The following is a 19117-nucleotide window of genomic DNA, read 5'->3' on the forward strand; positions in this document are numbered from 1 at the left end:
ATGAGCAGGCAGAAATTAAAATGGATTTTGAGGCTAGCAGCACATAGAGGTAGAGGACTTAATGACAGTGTTCCTCTGAAACCAGTATTAAAAGCCAGAGCCCTCAGATGAATTTTTTCTTGTTAGATATGTTTTTAACAATTATATTAATTTTTTTGGTGTATTTATTGATGTTTAGCTTGAAATTTAAATAATATGTGATACAGTTTGAGTAGCTGTATCTATTTATTATTATTATTATTATCATTTTATATGGAATATTGTTTTATTTCAGTAATGTAGCCACACTTATTCTACAGGAGTAGTTTGTGTATATATTCACTGCATATTTTGTAGTTGAATGAATTGAGCAATAGTCATGTGATTAATTAATTAATTATTCAATTTAGCATGTTGTTGAGTGGCTTTAGTATAAAAGAGTTTGGTGCAATGAATCTATTATGTCTGAAGAAGCGGAGTTGCAATCCACGAAGGTGCTCACATTCTTTCTCAAATAAACTGTGGAATTTTACTACTGGTGCCATTGGAATTTATTTGGATTTATTTATATTATTGAACTTGTCTATGGACTTGCTTTCCATCCATTATCATCTTTTTGGGTTTTGTGCATATTTCTTGGAGAACCATTTGGTGGTGTTTTTGCTTTGTCATATATATTTATATATATATATATATATATATATATATATATGTATATATATGTGTGTGTGTGTGTGTGTGTGTGTGTGTGTGTATGTGTATGTATATATATATACATATATATATATATATATATATATATATATATATATATATATATATATATATTCAATATAAACAACAGTGCCATATATTGCAAAAAAGAGCTTCAATATTAGACAGTTAGGACCTTTTTTTTTTTCTTTTTTTTTTTTTCTTGTGGGCATTTGGTATTACCCAAGTGGTCTGTTTATCTGCCTTGTATGCTTTTTTGTTCTACTCTGTAGATTACTAAAGGAAGATGGTGGTGTAATGAGAGAAGTAAAAAAATGTAAAAGGAGAAATAGGAAGAACTCATGAATAGTGTAACACAATTTGTACAAGACATTTGAAGAAATAAAGAAGGTAGTGAAAAAAAAGTAAAAAATTAGGACACGTAAATATAGATTTGGTTGCAGGGCCAGATGGAACAGGATATGAAATTATAACAAATTAAGAGTTTTGCAAAAAAAATGCATTTTTTTTAAAGATTTTGAATGAATGGTTAAATGGAGGTTTTATGTCTAAATAATTATGTAGTGGAACATTTAAATTCATATGGAGGTAGGAAGATATAAGACAATAAAAAAATAACTGGAGACTGATAGTACTGAATAATAATGATTATAAGATCTTTATGAAAAATAATAAAAAATGGATTTGAAACTAGAATGGAAAATATTATGGAGGATAGTATATATGGTATAAATTGGAGGGCTGTTAAGAATTAATGACAGAGACATTGTTGATATTAAAAATAGAAAAAAATGAAATGGAAATCATAATAAGAAAACTTAATAAGGCATTTTATACAATTGGACATGAAATCTTATGCAGAATAATAAAATAATGTAATTTAAGTAAGCTAGTTAGGAAAGTATGTATGCTTCTGTATAGTAATAACAAAGTAAAAATACTTGTAAATGACTGGTAAAGCAAAGAGGTGCATATGAAGAGTGGTGTAAGACAGGGATGCCCAATGAGTTGTATACTTTTAGCATTAGTTATGAATGTGAAATAAATTACAAAATGAAGGAGACAGGGTATACAACACCTGGAGAGTTAAGAATTCCAGTTATATTAACATACACATATGACATTATAATTAAAAAAAAATTGGAAAACAAAGGTAATACTTTATGCAAATGAGTGTCTAGATGTGATAGAAATTGCTTTAAATAAAGATAAAAGTTTTAGGTGATATAGTAAAAATGGGGGTATATATATATATATATATATATATATATATATATATATATATATATATATGTATATATATATATATTTACAATTAATGTGTTGGGTATAAAATTTGGGAATAAAGATGTAAGTAGAATACAGTGGGGGGGGGCAGTAGAAGAAATAAAACAAATCTGCCTTTTCTGGAGAAAATATAAATTATCGTTCAGAAAAAAAACGTATTTAATAAATTCAGTACTGATGGGAAAATAGCATACATGGCAAGCAAATTTATATTGCCAACTGTATTTGGAAAGGAATTATTGCAGATATTTTTGCTTTCATGTACACAGGGGTTCTAGATTAAACCCAGTAAAAGGCTGAGTTTTATATGTAAATAAAGAGGAAGGAAGTTTAGAGTTAATTAACCCAGTGTTATATGCTGCTTCATTAAGTGGTAAAGTGGATAAATAAAAAATATGGGATATTGGTAGTAAAATTGTATAAATATAATTATGATAAATTTTGGGGTATGGTAAAAAAGAGTAAAAGAGAAAAAGGGTAGATAAATAAAGAAATAAAATATTGCCAAGAAGAATATTTTTGTGGACAATAAAAATTATTACTATAGGAAAAGAAAGAAAAGTATGGTATAAGAATGTAATGATAAGACATTACTATGTAAAACCATGGGAAAATCTAACAAATAAAAAGCTTAAATCTATAAAAAATGAGAAGCAAATGGTGCACTCAGAAAGTAGAATATCAAAATTTTTTGTAGAGACTGGTAACAGATAAATTACCAGTAAAGGAAATGTGCAATATAAAGATAAAACCAATACAGCCCCCCAGATTTACGAAGCCCTTTATAGTGCGCAGGATTAGTCTAAGAGCTATTTTCTGCAATATGTCTGACGCGTGATCCAGGAACGAGCTCCCGGGACATGCATGTGAGCTCTTAGGCTAATCCTGCACGGACTGAGCTCATGTATGAAAATTCCTCTCATTTGCAGGTGAAAACCATGCAAATAAGGGTAATTTTCAATCCAGGAAGCTGGCAGCTGGCAGTGCAGGATGAGTGCAGTCTGCAGAAATGTACTCGGTTAGTAACCGAGTACATTTCTGCAAACTACAAAGCGGAGTTATGACAGCTCAAAATAAAGGCTGCATATCATTAAGGAAGCATGCCAATGACCAAGTAGAAGGCCACTGGCATTACAAACTGTTTAAAAAATAAAATAACGTTTATTTTTTTTTTTTGCCTGTTTAAACATAGGGCAGCAGGGCACAAACGGTATCGGGGAAAATCATAAAATAAACCTAAAATAAGCATTCTAACTAAAATAAGTATTCTGCCATGCAAGTCAATGGCAGGCAAAAGACAACCTGGCCAGTGAGTAATGGTTGCTAAGGGGGGGAGGCTCAGTGTGGGACATGTAACTATGCATTAGCAAGCAATCTTATTCAAATGAGGGAAAGGTTAGTGAATCCCAGATATTCCCAGGGTGTGAGACAGGTCCCTAGAGTGTAAGATTATAAACAGATGGGTGCAAGACTAGGATATATGTGACATCATGGGAGTGTGTGTCAGGCATACTGTAAGCAGATTGGAGACCTGTGGCTCAGGATTGCTCCTAGCTTAGCACAGCTAAGCTAGGGGTGTGTCTAAACCTGCCTAGCACTCTTTACAAAGTGTAAGCAGGTGTGCATGCTGCGCACCGGGTTTTACAGGAAGAAAAAGGAATTTAAACCAGGAAAAAGCATCTCTGTGCACATTTGAGCACTCCATTTGCGCTGCGCGTACAAGGGCTTAAACAGGGAGGCAATGGAAAGGGAAAACAGCAGTAGGAAGGTAATTAAGGAGAACTACCTTAGCTGACAGTTGAAATGTATCAGAATCAGTCAATTATACAGGCAGCAGACCAGCCCAGCCTAGCACACCACTATAAACTATGCAAACACATTTCTCCCATGTTTTTCCCGAAAACTCTGCACCACCGGTGTATATAGATGGGAAAATTTACAAAACGAAACAAGAGAAAAAATGTTAGGGGCTGCTTTTGCTGTCATAAACCAGCATGTGCAAGAGGCTAAGGGTGGTGAAGATGTGAATGCTGCTGAGCAACCCACAGAGAGGAGATGGAGAAGAATGTACAGACCCAGAGTAACCTACCAAGAGCTACATGAGCTGGAGATAGTGAAGTGCTATAGGGTGGACAGGGACCTTCTACAGCAAATTGTTGAGCTGTACCGGCCATGCATGACACACAGAACTAACAGAGGGGAACCCATCCCAGTGGATACCAAAGTATGTGCAGGCCTAAGAATACTAGCTACAGGTATCTTCCAAAGGCCAACTGTGGATATGATGGGGATTTCACGGGAGTCAGCATCCAAGGTACTCCACCGGTTCCTGGATGCCATGTCAGCACATGCCAATGAGCACGTATATTTCCCCATCACCCATGAGGCGTTGGCCAGCAATATGTGTCTCTTCCACCAAATAGCAGAATACCCTGAGGTAGTGGGTGCAATAGACTGCACACACATATGCATGAAAGCATCACCAGGTGAGCGGGGTAGGGTCTACATCAACCACAAGGGCTTCCCCTCCATCAACTGCCAGGTTGTGTGCGATGCCCAGGGCATAATAATGAATATGTAAGCCGGCTGCCCTGGAAGCTACCACGATTCCCACATCTGGCATCTGACACAGCTGTACCAGACATTTGCCAATGGGGACATCCCACATGGTCACCTAGTGGGGGATGCTGGATACGCACTGGAGCCATGGCTGATGACACCCATCAGGAATGCACACACGAACAAGAACTCCATAATAAGGCACATGCACAAACATGAATCATAGAGTGTGTGTTTGGGATGATCAAGTCATGGTTCCAGTGCCTGGACACATCTGGTGGAGCCTTGCAGTACTCACCAACTACTTCTACCCAAATTGTCCTTGTATGTGCCATGCTACACAATATGATCCTGCAGAAACAGCTGCAGAAGGAACAGCATGGGGCAGGGCCACACAGCCCCAACCAGTGCCAAGGCCTGCAGAGGTGCAGAGTGACTCGGTGTAGGAACAACCTGAGCCTACCCCACTAGGCAGAAGGAGGCATATGCCCTGGCCTTGGCAAAGTATAGCACATGCACTGACACAGTAGGGACCCAGGGAATGACACCTCTCTCCAACTCGCACATACAGTAAAAGGGATGCCAAACATGACACTACCTGTGCTCAGCCATGTATAGGGAATGTACTATGTGCACCTGACATAGGCAGCCCAGCAGCACCACCCTCAATACTGGGACACCCACAAGGTAAGTGACTCACACATGCGAGTTGGGGGGCACATACCCAACAACAGTCACAGCCAGCAAGATAGGTGTAGACAAACACAAGCAAATGCTGTACTATGGCCTCTGAATGAGCCCTATGGTTAACCCTTCCCCCAGGCCTACACAGACAGACTACAGCAGGCCAGCCAGTTGGATGTAAGTTGTGAAGGCTAGGAAGTCAAAAATTAATATGTATGTAGTTAAAGCTAAGATCAGTGGTACACTGGTATGCCTCTAGCCAGCATGATAGGTAAGACTACAGACTGAAATGGTGTACCCAACATACCAGTACAGTCCTAGCAAATGTGTAAAAGCTTAAGGTATGCCCCACCATCCCACATACACTTATAGTAACAGTCAGGTGTGCCCCCCACCACTGTGTAGAAATGTAGAAACAGTCAGGTGCCCCCCCCGCTATGCAGAAATGTAGCAACAGTCAATGCCAAATGACCGATGTATACCCTGGAGACATAGCATGCTACCTGTTGGTGTACAACACAAAGGTCAGCACCGCAGTACAAACTACCTGGACTTGATCCACACATGCAATATAGATGGCCATACTGGGCATGCTCACACACTTGGAGGAATGAAGGCAATGTCAGTCAACAACATAGTGAAAGGCCATATTGGGCATGCTCACACACTTAAACACATGAAGGTCATCTCAGCAAATACCAGTGGACCAGACATATCTGGCAGTTGCAGTTCTTAGTGCAGACACATGTCAGTATGCACCACTCCTGCCTTGCACACACAGTGGATAGGAATACAGACATATATGTAAGGACAACATACTATAATAATCCAAAGGTAGATGGACATAGATGTGTGGAAGAGGGTGACCGTGACAAGGAGACATTTGGGCCTGTCCCACCCAGCACACAGCCAAAGGGCCCCAAACACATGAGGTGCAGGTGTCACATACTAGCCACCAGTATCTGTCAGCATGACGGCATGTTGCACATGCCAGCTGTGCAACATGACTGTACAAGAAAGTAGTCACCTAGTAGCTGTATACACGTACCTGTGGCATATGACCCTGTGTGTGCCCGCATGTGGCATGTCAACCCCTACATGAATGGGTTACGGCCCATGCACACACCGCGCTCCCCATAGCAGTATCATGACAAGCCTGCTGAGGTCATCCAATGTGAAATACACCTTTGGGAGAGCTGTAGCTCAGTAGTCCACATGGCACATCCCATAACTGCATACTGCTGTAATGATAAACTAGTTAGGTAGTAGTCCTAACCCCAGACTTGGCAACTCTGTGATTGTGTATTTGCGTGCATGTCTCTCTGTCTCTGACTGTGTAGAGAGAAATGCTTTTTATGCTACTCACACTCCGAACAGTTCATATACACAACTTCACCAAGGCTGCTGATGTCACTCACCTATAAATTCACCTCTGGGAAATCATAGCCCATTAATCTCTGTAGTGTGACCTGTAACTGTGTATTGCTGTAGTGTGATAAAGTAGTTAGTTACGTGTTCTAAACCCAGACCTGGCAAGCGTATGTGTGTGACTGAGTAGAGAGCAATACATTTTAGACCACTCACACCCCATACAATACATATACTCAACTTTGGCAAGGCTGCTGATGTCACTCACCTAGAAATACACCTCTGGGGAAATCATAGCCCAGTAATCTTCCTAGCACGTCCTGTAACTGTGTATTGCTGTAGTGTGATAAAGTAGTTAGGTAGGTGTTCTAATCCCAGACCAGACAACTGTGTGCTTGTGTAGGAATCTGTGTGTGTGTCTGACTGAGTAGAAAGCAATGTTTTTTAGGCCATTCACACACCTTACAATACATATACTCAACTTTGGCAAGGCTGCCGATATCACTCACCTAGAAATACATCTCTGGGGAAATCATAGCCCAGTAATCTCTGTAGTGTGTCCCATAACTGTGCACTGCTATAGTGTGATAAAGTAGTGAGGCAGGTGTTTTAACCCCAGACCTGGCAATTGTGTGCTTGAGTTATGAATCTGTGTGTGTCTGACTGAGTTGAAAGCAATGCTTTTTAGGCCACTCACACCCCGTACCATACTTATACTCAACTTTGGCAAGGCTGCTGATGTCACTCACCTAGAAATACATCTCTGTGGAAATCATAACCCAGTAATATCTGTAGCAAGTCCTGTAACTGCATACTGCTGTAGTGTGATAAAGTAGGTAGGTAGGTGGTCTAACCCCAGACCTGGCAACTGTGTGCTTGTGTATGAATCTGTGTGTGTCTGACTGAATAGAGAGCAATGCTTTTTAGGCCACTCACAGCCCGTACAATTCATATACCAACTTTGGCAAGGCTGCTGATGTCACTCACCTAAATATACACCTCTGGGGAAAGCATAGCCCAATAAGCTCTGTAGCGTGTCCTGTAACTGTGTATTGCTGTAGTGTGATAAAGTAATAAGGGAGGTGTTCTAACTCTAGACTTGGTAACTGTGTGTGTGTGTGTGTGTGTGTGTGTGTGTGTGTGTGTGTGTGTGTGTGTGTGTGTGTGTGTGTGTGTGTGTAAATATTTGTGTCTCTGACTGAGTGACGAGCAATGCTTTTTAGGTCACACAAACTCCTTAGAATTTATATACCCAATGTTGGCAAGGCTGCTGATGTCACTCACCTACAAATTCACCTCTGGGAAAGTCATATCCCAGTAATGTCTGTAGCACGTCCTGTAACTGTGTACTGGTGTAGTGTGATTAAGAACTGTGGTAAGGTTCCATCACCACCCATGGCAGTTCTGGATGTTTTGCATGTGTTTCAATGTCTGGGTATGGAGTAATACATCATAGGCTACTCACTCACAATACATTTCAAATGCCCTACTTTGCCAATCCTGCTGATGTCATCCATTGTGAAATACAACTTTGGGGAAAAAGTTCCTTGTAATCCCTGTTGTGTGACCTATAACTGCTCCATGCTGTAGTGTGATATAGGCCTTGGTCAGGGGTTGTATACCCACATATGACAGTTGTGGATGTTTTGTCTGTGTTTCACTGCCTGTGTAGGGAGCAATGCATTTTAGGCTAGTCTATTGCAGTGCAGGTGAAATGCCCCTACTCTGGTAATTCTACTGATGCCAATCACTATGAAATACACCTTTGGGGAAGAAGTACTCCAGTAATGTTGGTGGTGCATAATATAACTGTGTAGTGCTGTAGTGTAATAAACTAGTTAGGTAGGGGTTCAACTCCCTGACATGACAGGTATGTGTGTGTAACACATATCCTGTGTAGAGGTAAGTGTGTGACACGTGCGGAGGGTTTTTTTTTTATTACTTTTATGGTGGCCCTACTATATATCACAATGTCCACCATAAAGGGATAACAGATGTATATGAGCTGCGAGGCTGGGGTGCAAAGCCATACCCATACATGTGACATCAAGGCCAGCCAGTTGACATTAGCAACCCTACTATTACCCACAGCACACACTTAACCCATGTGTTATACACACACACATGCCTATGCAACAGCCAATATGTGGGTAGTACACTGCATATTGGCCACTGATAGTAACTATGCAGTGATAACAGTGGGCTACAGAGGGCATATCACCCTGCCCATCTATCCAATATGCACGTACATGCAGACAGTGCACCTCCACAATGTTCACCAATGGACACCTGCACCACCTGTGGTGCCTTCATATGTGACTCACAACGGACATACCATGCCTGAAAACATGCTCTGTATAGACAGATGACAATGACATCAGGCAATGCTGTTAGCATGCTATCAATGTAGGTGAAGGGTAAACCTGCTGCCCATTACCAGTTTCTGCCACAGATGGGCAAGAATAGCACATCTGATGATAATCTGTGTTCACAACATGGGCCAGACACCCAAGGTACAGTTCCACATGTCACTGTATATGCATGTAGGAGGTGTGCACATCCCAGACACCATCCATGTCATGGACTAAGGAACATATACATGGCATGTGGTGTACAGCATTGGCCACACATAACAGTCACCCAGCTGACTGGATTGGGGATGCAATACCCACCTGTGTGGGCAAATGCAGTAACTACAGGCCTGAGCCACAATGCAGATGATTGTCATGTGGCCTGATGCCAAGGTATACCCATTGCCTACCCCTGTATAGCCTGCTGGCACAGTTGACCACCACACACACCCATGTAGACATGCACCCATGCATGTCAGAACTGGCACCCTGTGTGTTCGTGTGTGTGTGTGTTGTATGTTGTGTATGTCCACATCCACACTCACTACAACCCCCCAGGGCATACTGAAGCATGTTGTCTGATGTCTGACATTTCCTCATACTCCTTGCCCATACAGCATCTGTAAGACCTGTGTGGTGCATATGATACATGCACATTGATATGTTGTGGCAATTACATTAGTGATGAGTTGCACTCCTGGCCCTGCTAAGTGTGTCAATGTGTGTGCATCCCTGCGTGAGTATGCCTGTATTGATGCTGGCACCTGTTCATGCAAACAGGAACATGTACGGCATCTACTGTATATCTACCGTATCCCTGTTGCTGATGTCACTCACCCTCACATATATGTTCTGAGTGCTCCACATCAGGTAACCCATGTGGTGCATCCATTAACTGCATCAAACTGTGATAGCACTATATAGTTGTCAGGGGTTTTATACCCTGTGCTGGTAGGTGTGTGACACAAGCATGCTTCAGTTTTACTCTCCCAACCCTCCCTGACATGTATCTGCCTCTGTCTGCCTCCCCACTCCCTCTCTGGTGGATGTGGAGATCCACACCTGCCTTGCTTAGGCAGCAGCATGTATATTTTACATGATGCTCATGATCAGCTGATGGCCTCTGCACGAATTGCAGCCCACCCCTAGCTGATTGCATGTGGAACAGCTGTGGTAACAATCTCATAGCCAGTTGCGTGGAAACATACTCCAATACCTAGGAACATCATGCTGGTGTTAGGCCTTTACAGTCACTGTGAGCAGGAACTGGATCTGATGTTTGGCAAACAGCATCCCAGATGGATTGGGGATTTACCTCTAACAACATCCACTGTTGAAAGAGGGCAACAAACAGGAGGGGGATGTGCCTGACTTGACTACAGACTGTAAGTGCTGCTATATTGCATTTGGAGTAACATTGATTTAAAAGTGTTTGTCTGGATATGTCTGTCGTACTTGTCGCAATACCTCCCATGTCAGTTCCATGCACATGAGGAATCCCCATCTGCAGGGTCATCTACAGACTGGGCAGTGTTGTGCCTATGGTTTCATGTGTTAGCCACAGTGCATCAATCTGTGGAATGCAGAAGGTAGTGCGAGGATTGCAGTCTGTAGATGGTGAAGGCCGTGACAGTTACTGACTTCATATCCCTCATAGGACATATGTTGGAACAAACCCCATTACAATGGAAAATATATGAGGTTATCACAGCAACAACTCTATGCAACACCAAACTGTAGTGCGAACTGGATTACGATCTGGAACACCACCAAATAGAACAACAACCAGTGAAAATAAAACTTTATTTTCTCTCTTTTTCTCTCTAGTGTCTCAGCTCAACAAAAGCCTTCAAGGAGTAACAATTCACATACATCCATAGTATTTATACACCATCATCAACTTATTATACAATTAAACAATTAAATAATCAAATACTAATCTAATTATCTTAAAAAAACAATATATTAAATCAAACTTTTCCAGCAACAGTCAATATTTAACCCTTTAGGGGTTAATGTCTCATATTTTAAAATAAAAATCATCTCTTTCTTTAAAAGTTCATATATCATATATCATTCAAGTATCACAGCAACATGTCTATACTGGCCCTGTGTATGTGCTGTCAGCCACACCTCTGTCAACCTTTGTACATATGGTGTACATGGTGGTACATATGTGCTCTACACCATAAATACTGCCATCATATCTGATAACAAGCCAGTGATATATCAGATTTCTACACATATCATGTACAGTAGTTGTTATATTTTATGACATAAGCTGGACATTCTGTGGATGTTTGTACAATACTGAGGTCTGTGTAGTGATGGTGAATGTCAGCAGTATGTGTATCATTAATATGTACTTCAGCCTGTATACAGACTGTGGTAGATGTCATTGTTCTGGCTCCCCTTCTATCAGATGTTACATGCTGCCCCACTCTATGGTACCATTTTGCCATACATGTTTGATGCGCCATACACACACATGTTCCATATCACAGACAGCCATCATACCAAACTGTGTAGCAGCCCAGTATATGTAAGGTCATTCTGTGAGTGGCACATATGAGGATGGTGTAGAACAGATAGTACATATACTGTAATATTATGCTAGCTTACCATATGTGGCTGTCACTGTGTTTACATTGGTTGTGGTTATGCACAGTCACACAGGTTTATCTTACTCTGTACTGTGACATGGCTGTTGAGCCTGCTATATATGCAGGTACATGTGCATTCCCCCATATGAGATGTAGGCCAGTGTTCAGCCAGTCTGCCTGTAGCCTGCACAGTGCATTGTTACATGCCTAGCAGCTTAGTGTACTTAACCAGTGGGATGTTATGTGCAGATACTTGCCAGATGTACTACTGCTGGTCCTCCCTTAAATGGCATGTATGTCAGACAGAGCAGTGGGATGCTGTACAGATGTATGTCAATATCAAGTCGGTGGTATGTGTCCATGGCACCCCTGTACCAGCAGTTATTATGTGTCAGGCCAGACAGGAGTGTGTGAATCCAACACTTATGGTGCCAAATGTATACCGGTTGTTATGTGTTATACCCTTCTACATGGCTGTCTACATCCATATTGTCAGGCCTGGTACACATGTGGTGCACTGAGGGATTGTGTGTATACCACTGGACTCTAGAGGGTGAGCCTGAAGTTCCACATATAGTGGCCAAAACTCTGCTGCTCTACACAGGGCCATTATATGCTAGCAGCGGTACCTTACAATGATTTCCTTAGGATGTCTGTCAGTAGCCAATGGCACACATGTTATAAGTAGAAGTCAGCATCCACACACACCATGTCTGTGAAAACAATCCCAATGACAGTAGCAACAATCTAGTAATATACCCGCTATACATACCTGTCATCCCCTTGCACTACGTCTTTGGGACTGAAGGGGCTGGTGTACAGCTACACTCCATGTCCAGGACATATGGTGGAAATATATGTGCATATACTTATCCAGATAGCTATATATATATATATATATATATATATATATATATATATATATATATATATATAAAATTACACACGTATCTACATTGAATTACCACTGTCATTGCAACCACCCACTATAAATCCCTACAGCATGTGGGTGTGGTCCCTTTACATTCCCTGTGGGACGGACATCCTTCCTGTGTGTAGGCATCAGTGATACAGACAGCAGGTAGCTATACCTCTTACAGGAGCACCTGCACATTCAGACCAGCCACATATACGTAGGAGGATCAGGAAATGCAGACAGGCTGTGGGTAAAGTTGTGTAATGCTTTGCATAGTACTGGTGTTGCAGGGTGCGTGTGTGTACATACTAGTGTACCATGGAATGCAGTCTGTCTGCATAGCTCACTACTGTGGGCCTAACCTTTTGCTGGAAAGTAGTATGCCTATCATGTGTTGTCCATCCACCACACACGTCTTGTGTCAGATATTACACTGGCAGTGTGTGTTGCATGCTGTCAGTACATGCCTACATCCATGTCTATTTTTAACCTCAATCCCCTAAGCATATGTTGCAGTCTATCCTGTAACACTAGCACCTTGCTTAGTGTATGGCAACAGTGTTCCACATATGTGCCTGAGTTCAAGCCTCTGCCCCCATCTACATACCAAGCTTTGCACATATATAATGCTGTTGGGGGTTGTTCTGTAGTGGTCTGTGAGTATATCACACTGACATTGCTGCCATTAGTCCACTGCTGTTGTGTCCCCCACACATACAGTGGGGCTGGGATTATATATGTGTGGCCGTCACCTACACAACTCATATGTGCCCTTATGCACTGCAGAGGCCAATGTATGTAACAGTGGTATATGGGCCTGTATTATTGAGTCTAGGTGAGGAGCACAATAAATGACCTAGGCTGTTACAAATTGTGGCGGTATCAGGGTTGAGTTGCCACAAGGTATGTGGATGTACAGTACCATATACTCCACCTATATTGATATTACTTACATTACTTGGGGTACTGCAAGCCTACTGCCTCCTGCAATGCAGTCTGTTCTGTGCGTTATGCCTTGTTATGTACTGGGTACAACCCATTTGATCACAAAATGTCATTACCTCCTACGGCGTTTATACAGAGTGTAGATAGAGGCTGCTGAACTACACGGCTGCAGTGCAAACTGTTGATTGTGTAGTAACCTATGGCCCAGTCTGTCTGCACTATTGTACATTCTGAAGGGCTTGGCCTTGACAGCACCAGTTGTGAACCTTTCCAGACTACTGTATTAGTGTAACTGTTTCACAGTTGCAGTACTCGGTTAATATGGTTGTCAGTATTTGAACAGCTATATGATATGGCATATAGAACTGTTATACTACACAATTAATATATTCCCATTTCTGCAAACCTGTGTGTGGTGTCTTTCCTATGACCTTTCTATGTTATATTTTGCAGGCAATGATTGACATTAGTATGTGTCGGCCATACAGTATCCATTTGTTCAGGTGTTAACTGTAGCCATAGTGGCTGTTCCATATTCTGTGCACCTCCTACATATGTATGTTACTGTACAAATATCTGCATGTGTATGGGTAGTCACATGTATAATATATATATATATATATATATATATATATATATATATATATACATATATATATATATATGTATGTATCTGTATCTGTATATATGTGTCTGTGTATCTGTATCCTGGGGATATTGATGGCTTCCACATATTACATGTCCTATGGGAGGCAAACTGTACTTCGTAGTGTATTGCAGTGTGCATGTGTTTGGCTGTGGGGGGGTTGCCTATTCGTACAAGATGTATAGTGTGTGGGGCCTCTCAACCCCATTAATGGTGCATGTGGTCATAGGTATATTTGTTAATCTGCAAATGCTATCTACATATGTATGACCATGTATACCTATATAGATATATTTATCTGCTAACAGACTTATAACTATATGTGCATAAATAGTGATATATGTGCATATAGTTAGTAAAACAACATATATATATATATATATATATATATATATATATATATATATATATATATATGGATATAGTGTATCTGTTAAGGTTGAAATAAAAATAAACCAACTGGCAAACAAAACTAAAAAACAACAAAAAATGGGTGGTTACGAGTCTGCAGTCAAATCAAATTATTTAAGCGCTTTTTGTCAGCTCTTAACAGCTGACTTCTTCAGAATCAATTTGCAACTTCCCGTTTTTGTTGTTTTTTTAAGGTTGCAATATAGTTACACACACAGATGTCTAGATGTTGGCATACATTCTCTGTACTGTTGCATGACAGGACTGGCTGATATGTTTCTGAAACATTGAATATCTGTGTATCCTGGCAATTTAGAACCAATGCCTTTATGGAACCAGGTCTCAACTACCACTGTAATATTTCATGCCTCTTGAAGCTTAGAAGCTTAAAGAGATGATATTAGATTTATAAATGAATTCTGAAAGGAAAATATTAGAATAGTATAATACTATAGTATTTTATAAATCTTTTAGATAGAATTTTTATTTTCTAATGACGTTTTTATACTTTTTTACATTCTTTATATGTTAAGTAGTACAGAATTAACTTAAATAATAAAAAAGTTATAGAATGTCTCTATAAGATAAATAAAGGGATATACAAGTGTATGTATACACACTTTCCAAAGAGCTGTGAGTTAGGGCTATAACAAACTGTGAAGTACCCCTTTAAATATAGCAATGACTTAATTAATTAATTAATTTAATTGATAGTTATTGAGTTAGAAGGGGTTGTCAATGTATAAAAAGCTAACACTTGTGATGTATAATTTATCTGAAGAAGTCATTCAACTTTGTATGACGAAAAGCGCTTAATAAAATTGGTTAAGAAGAGTTCTTGTTGCCTGGAACCTTTGTTTGGATTCATTTGGTTTCGCTGTCAAGCTTTTTATTTGGTTCATGGTTTTTGTGGTTTCTATGGCATCAGAAATCTCTCCTAGCTCTCTACGTACTGGAAACTTAATGGAAATGGAGAGCAACACTAGTCCGTTATTATTGGACCAAACACCAAACTCTAACAACGAAGGTAACTTAACGGCACTCATCCTAGCTCTCTCACAGCGTGTGGATAATTTAGTGGCTAGATTTGAATCTAGCATAGCACCAGATACAGCTTACCCAACAAGTAGCAGTAACATGGAAATGGATATTACACCAGCTCAGCGTCCGAGTGGTTCTTCCACAGAAAGGGTCAGCGTACACAACGCTAATCGGGCGAGTAATGGATCTGGCTCAAACCCTAATATCTTAAATGACTCCAACTACAGGGGAAGCAGAACTGTGACCATGATAGAAGGAGAAGGCGTCGGAGAGCTTATGGGAACTCCCGGCTTCGAAACTTGGTTATCTGATACCAGCAAACTAAAATTGAAGCATTGGAACAGCACGGGATTTTCGGCAGATGACGCCAATGAAACTCAGGTTAGTTCAGTTAGTTTAACAAACAAATTAAAACTACTGGACAATAAACTGGTGAAAATCAAAAAATTACAACTGGAGATTAACTATCTAAATGAGTGCATTAATGAGAACTTAGTACCAAAGGGACTGCGCTATTATGTTTACCGTACAGGCTTAATAGTTAACTCTCTCTTTCACAAAGAACTGTTGGCTTTCTTTGATACGCAGGGGATAGGCTTGCTAAAATTAATGGTGAAACACTACGGATTACAAGTAGCGGATTTATCAAATGAGGTTAAGCAACTAAATACGGACATACTTGCTAACCCTGATTTTCCCCGCTACAAATATGAATATGATAGGTCATTCACCACAATAGACCAACTGTTAGATAGATTGAAAACTAACAAAACTAAAAAGATGAACAGGGACCATTTGGCATATGCGAATGGCACAGCCTACCCTAAGCCACCTCCTTCCCAAACCAGTTCAAGTAATTTTAGTGCTACCACAACGGACAATGAGTTTTGTGGAGAGGTAGACAGTGAAGAAGGCACGACCAACAATGGAAAGACTTTCTCTAACCAAAGAAACATACAGGATTCAAATAAAAGCACATGGGCAAACCATTTGAGAAGGAATAGAGAGAGGCCGGATGACAACAATATTGGCTCACTGGACAATTTTGATTACACATATCAAGGGGCCATTCCAAAGACAAATTCCTACAATCTAGATCAAGGTTTACAAAAAAACAACAAGCGCCCCTTGAACAAACCAAGGAGGTAATAAATAACTTGGTTACACCAGAAATCATCACCAATGGGGGGGTGATTTTACCATCTACAACTTCTCAAGTCTGGACATAGACCCTAGTTTTGTGGAACTATTATCCAAAGGCTACAGCTTCATACCTAACCAGCATATGGACTTGGTAGAGAACATTAAAGATTTGAAATTATTTGTCAGGAAGCTTAATCTAAAACTTTTATTAGGCAATACTGAACATACTAGACCTACTTATTATATCCCTAGTGATTACAACCCTCCATTACACCCAGCCCTCCAATTGTTTGAAGCAATTATGGAACTAGATTTAAGAAACTTGGCAAATAAGGACAGTAATTTATTTTTGAATAACACTAATAAAGCATCGAACATTACCCCAGATGAAAAAGCTTTCCTTAAGCTTTTTAAGACATTAAATGTTAGAGCGATAAAACCTGATAAGGGAGGGGGGCTTACTTTATTTGACTACTGCGATTATATTAACAGGGTCTCTGCTATCTTAGACAAAGAAGCATATAAAAAATCCAGTATTAATGAAGTGAATACAGCATATAAGCAAATTAAAGGCTACTTTAGTGACCTCTTTATAGAAGGATACATTGATATAGACATGTATAACTATATAAAGACAGAATGGCCAAAAATCCCTGTCTTCTTTGCTACACCTAAACTTCACAAAAATGTGACTAACCCCCCTTTTAGACCACTTATTGATGGAAGGAATTCCATCACATATGGTAGTGCAAAATTAGTTGACAACATTTAAAAAAAAATATCTGGTGAAAGAAACTCAAATTTGCAAGGACTCGTGGGGCTTCCTAAGGAAAGTGAACGAACTAGAATTTAAGGAAGATTACAATTTTCTAACAATAGATGTGGTAGACTTGTATACCTCAATTCCACAAGATATAGGACTGGAATGGGTGAACATTTACTTAGTTAGGAAAGGAGCTACTAGCAATGAGGTCTACCTAGTAACAACTTTGTTAGACATAATTTTGTCTAACAACTACTTTTTATTCAACAACGAGTTATACTTGCAAAAATGTGGAGTGGCTATGGGGTCCCCAGTAGGTGCCAGCTTTGCAAATACAGTTATGGCTTACTGGGAGGGCAACTTCCTCTTAAACATGGAACAATTCACATCCAATATAGTGTATTACACACGTTACCTGGATGACATTTTTATTTGCCTCCAGGGTGACAGGAGTATAGGGTTAGACTTGGTAAAACATTTGAATAATACTGCTAGTTTCCTTAAATTTACATTTGAGTTTCATGAGAACAACCTCAATTACCTAGATATCACTTTGGTTAAAGACAAAGTGAATAAACAATTTTATGCGAAGATACACAGAAAAGAGACATATTGTAACTCTTTTCTGCATTACACGAGCAGCCATCCCAACACACAGAAAAAAGCAATTGTAAAGGGACAGGTAATTAGAGCAGCTCGTATGGTTACACGGGACGAGGACTTTATACAGGAATGTAAACTATTAGAAGAAATGTTTACCCATAGAGGCTACCCTAAGACATTTCTAACAAATATACTGGATGAAGTTAGTACTAAGAGAGAGAACGGGGTTATTTTACCCTTGCTGAGTACAAAGGATTCTAAAATTGGCGTAGAAGAGGCTACAAATATTGGGATAAGCTTGGGACTGAATAGTGAGGTGAACATCGGGAGTGACCACAATAAGGGGACTACACCTAAAGATAGAAGTACTAGTTACATTATGACTTTCAGTATAGAAAGTAACACCATAAGGGATATTCTATATAAAAACTGGACTGCACTCCTTTATGATAGTAAATGTTCTACAATTCTTGGTCTTGTCCCTGAGGTAACATATAGGAAAGGTAAGAACTTAAAGACCCTATTAGAATGTAAACCAATAAAAGAGAAAGGCAATGTAAAAGGGTCTTCTGGCTGTGGAAATTGTAACTATTGTAAATACATTAAGAGAGGTAGTAAACACTTGATAAACAACAGGACATATGTAGTAAACCACAAATTAAACTGTAATTCCAAGCTAGTGGTGTATGGAGCACTGTGTTCAAACTGCACATGTTTTTATATAGGGAAGACAGAGAGGAGATTGCGAGACAGAATATATGAACATATTAATGCTATTACTAGAATGAAAGCTGACAACGCTTTAGTCAAACATATTTTATCCTTCCCTAATCATACTTTTAAATTTGTAGGCTTAGATCAGATACAAATTGACAGCAGAAGAGGCCCCTTTAACCTACTCCTTGAAGAACGAGAATTATCCTGGCAATTTAGAACCAATGCCTTTATGGAACCAGGTCTCAACGACCACTGTAATATTTCATGCCTCTTGAAGCTTAGAAGCTTAAAGAGATGATATTAGATTTATAAATGAATTCTGAAAGGAAAATATTAGAATAGTATAATACTATAGTATTTTATAAATCATTTAGATAGAATTTTTAT

Source organism: Protopterus annectens, chromosome 2.part0 (assembly GCF_019279795.1).
Source record: "Protopterus annectens isolate FY-2018-M chromosome 2.part0, PAN1.0, whole genome shotgun sequence".
NCBI classification, from domain to species: Eukaryota; Metazoa; Chordata; order Ceratodontiformes; family Protopteridae; genus Protopterus; species Protopterus annectens.